Source organism: Coffea arabica, chromosome 3e, assembly GCF_036785885.1.
Source record: "Coffea arabica cultivar ET-39 chromosome 3e, Coffea Arabica ET-39 HiFi, whole genome shotgun sequence".
Classification (NCBI taxonomy): Eukaryota; Viridiplantae; Streptophyta; class Magnoliopsida; order Gentianales; family Rubiaceae; genus Coffea; species Coffea arabica.
Window position 1 is genome coordinate 40,857,656 of NC_092315.1, and position 3,587 is coordinate 40,861,242.

Genomic DNA, 3,587 nt, shown 5'->3' on the forward strand with positions numbered 1-3,587 from the left:
TTACTTTTACTAATGGCAATCTCGTTTTTCAGTCTCGCCATATTCCTTTTTCTTACCCTTGACTCCGATTTCACCTCTTCCCCCGTCTCTACCGCTTCCGAAGGCGTCCAAGTAAGCCGAAAGCCCACTTACTACTTCAAATTCGTGGTTTTTGCGTTCCTGTAGTTGCACAGATATGTGGTGCATCTTTGTGTGTGTGTGTGTTTTTCCCCCTATTTGTTGAAATTGTACGCGGAAAGTTGTTTTATAGTTATTTTTGGTTCAAAATTTGGACCAAGTTTGTGCTATTATAGGCATGTGATGGTTATAAATTATAGCGTTTCAGAGGTTTATAAGCTAAAAGAGGACAGGGAAAGAGGAAATGGAGTTGTTTGTGTAGAATTAGTAATAGCCTTTGACATGTTTGATGAAATGCCTCAATAATCTTTGTTGAAAATCTAGCTGGGCATGTGACCACTTTTTGGTCTGCCTTCGGATGTACAAGCAGCAGCTGATTGCAAAAAATGGACAAAGGCAAGTCGTAAAGCTGCACGACTCTAGGCAGCTAAAGATGCTGCACCTGTTAGGGTTGAGATCTTGGAAGTTGGCGAAGAAGGTATGCTAACAGAGGAGTTGGCGCACAACTTGGTCATTAGTGAAGGTGAGATTTTTAGATCTTTATACTCAAAGGGAATCAAACCTGATGGTGTGCAAACTCTCAGCAAAGACATGGTGAAGATGATCTATCAGGAGTATGATGTTGAAGTTATTGATGCTGACCCTGTGAAAGTGGAGGAAATGGCAAAAAAAGGAAATTTTTGATGAAGATGATGTCTACAAGTTGGAAGACAGGCCTCCTGTTCTGACCATCATAGGACACGTGGACCATGGGAAAGTAAGCAACAAAATTTTTTCTTGTAGTTGGTTTCAAGAAGCATTATGTGTGTCGCCAGTTAATGGATCTTTTTTGAAGTCATTATGATCTCACCCAAGAAATAATTTTACCTTTCTTTGTTATTTGATTGTTGCCTATGAACATTTTGTGTGCTTCCAGTTAATTGATCTTTAGGAGAGTCATTCTAGATTTATTATCCCATAACAATCTTTAGCTAATATATTACTGGTTTTCTTTTGGGTTGGCAGACCACACTTTTGGATTACATCAGGAAAAGCAAGGTATGAATCGATTATTTTTATTGATGTTCACGTTGAGGTACATTTTTTGTAATGCCATTATGATTTGATGACTTTAGAAGAAGTACCTTATTCTGTCTTATGTTATGATACTTGAATAGCTGGGAACTAAATCTTAGACAACCTACTGTAGGTGGCAGCATCTGAAGCAGGTGGAATTACTCAAGGCATGGGGGCATACAAGGTACAAGTACCTTTTGATGGCAAGCCATAGACTTGTGTTTTCCTTGACACCCCTGGACATGAGGTAATTAATGATGTAGCACTGGTTATAACTTTTAACTGCTTATTCATGCAAGTTTTTTTTTTTGCTTTTTTAAAATTTTTATGTCAAATGCTCTTCTTGGAGATTTTGCAGACATATCTTAAAAGGCCTTTGTCAAGATGAATTATCTAACATAACTGTACAAAATGGTTGGATAGGCATTTGGAGCAATGAGAGCTCGTGGAGCCAGAGTAACAGACATTGCTGTTATTGTACTTGCTACTGATGATGGAATTCAACCTCAAACAGAAGAGGCCATTGCTCATGCCACAGCAGCTGGAATGCCAATTGTTATTGCTATAAACAAAGTGCGCTTGCATTTATTCTGAGATTTTCCACTGTGTGTTGGCTTGTATATCATTTAGTCTCATTTGCATTCTGCTTTTGATGTATGAAACATGATGACAAATCTCCTCTTGCTTATGGGAGTTGGCATTTTCAGTTCTCATAATCACAATACTGCTCAAGTTTGATGTTTCTAGATTTTTACATCATAGCATATTATCTTATATGCATTCTATTTTTTGGAATAATTTTAAAAGTCTTTGGATTTCTGATTAACGGAATGTAGAGCAGGGAGCACTACCTGCAGGTTGCTTCTATTTAAAGAAAAAAAATAACTCCTGGCAATTAAATGTGTCAACATAGAATTCGATATTCTAATGTTGTACTATACCTATCCTGACACTTTCAATTATCAAGAAAAGAGATTTTTGTTGGTAGATGAGATGTTATAACAGCATAGTTTTCCTGACATGTTGAATAGTATGAGTCTATCCCCACATTGGAAGGGACAACACTCGCCCTAGGTGTGAGGATAGATAAAGTATTAGGTTAGATTATCTATACTGACACTTTTAAATGCCGTTAAAGGCTATTTTTGTTGTAGTGCTTGTTCCTTGATCCTTTGAGCATTTTTGTTGCAAGATTAAAGATATAATGAATGAATCAAAGTACTTGTTAGGGTTTAAGAAAAAGATGATTTGGGGTAAAAAATAAAGAAGCGTTTTAGTTGATTTCTACGTTTACGATCAACAAGACTCTTTTTTGTTAAAAAGAAAAATAAAAAAAGTTTTGAGATATCTGTTTTAATTGATTTTGAATAAACTTGACAACCAATTACTTTCAGTTTGTTTGAATTTGGTCGTAAATTTGAATTTACGGAAAGAGAAAATAAAAAAAAATTGAGTTATCTGTTTTAATTGGTTCTGAGTAAACTTGTCAACCGATTATTATCGGTTTGTTTGACAGGTTGTCGATGCCTGTGCAATAATAATAATAAAAGTTCTGTAGACACCAAATTTTTGGTTTCGAATTTTACTTGTTTAATTAGTTTAATTTGAGATTTGTTGTTTCAATTTTAGATTTATCTTAGGGGTTTCCTGTTTCACGTCTATTGTTTTAATTAGTTTACGAACATTTATTTCATTTATGGATTCAAAAAAAAAAAGGGAAAGAGAGAAGATAGCATCAGGGTAGAGAGTCTTTGAGAAAGAGGTTGTGTCTGGAAATCTCTGGGGGGGAGGTCTGATAGAAAAGGAGAGAAATTTCAGGAAGAAAAAAGAGAAAAGGCTAGGAAAAACTGTAAGCTTGATAGAGAAAACGAAAGGAAGATTGCTGGGAAAGGCTGCAGACTGCTGAAGAAAGCAAAACAAGAAGGGTTTTCAACCGTAAGAACAAAAAGGGATTTGGGATTGGAAGAAGACAACCGCATCATCATCGCTTTTCCGTTGAGTGTTTGCCGAATCGTTCAAGCTCTTTCTTCATTTCAGGTATCGATTTCTTCTTTTAAAGGTCAAAGCTCTTTTCTTTAGTTATTTGTTTGCATTTCTGTGTCCTTGTTGATTCTGGTCTGGCTTCAATATGACTAAGGTTTCTGGTTTTGGGTTGGTTAAAATCTGGAGTGGGTAAAGAGTTGATAGCTTGCATATTGGTGTTTTTGGCCGAGAGGAAATTGCATAAAGTTTCCAACTTTGGTTGGTAGTTTGCTTTAGGCTGAGTTTTGGGATGCAAGTCTGGATTTTTCTTGTAAGCTAATGTCATAAATTCTTGTTTGAGTATTACTTCTGTCCATGTGAGGAATAAGAAACGCATGAATCGTGTTTAAATGTTTGCTGAAAATAAACCAGTCAGGATTGCCGAACCTTTT

The 3,587-nt window shown here is 36.0% G+C and overlaps 1 long non-coding RNA gene across 1 annotated transcript; it reads left to right on the forward strand.

The window, feature by feature from the left end:
- Positions 1 to 299: 299 nt before the first annotated feature.
- Positions 300 to 1,889, forward strand: LOC140038730 (uncharacterized). Its single transcript, XR_011842303.1, has 4 exons — positions 300 to 874; positions 1,123 to 1,155; positions 1,307 to 1,420; positions 1,597 to 1,889. It is a non-coding gene; the product is annotated as an uncharacterized lncRNA (long non-coding RNA).
- Positions 1,890 to 3,587: the final 1,698 nt, after the last annotated feature.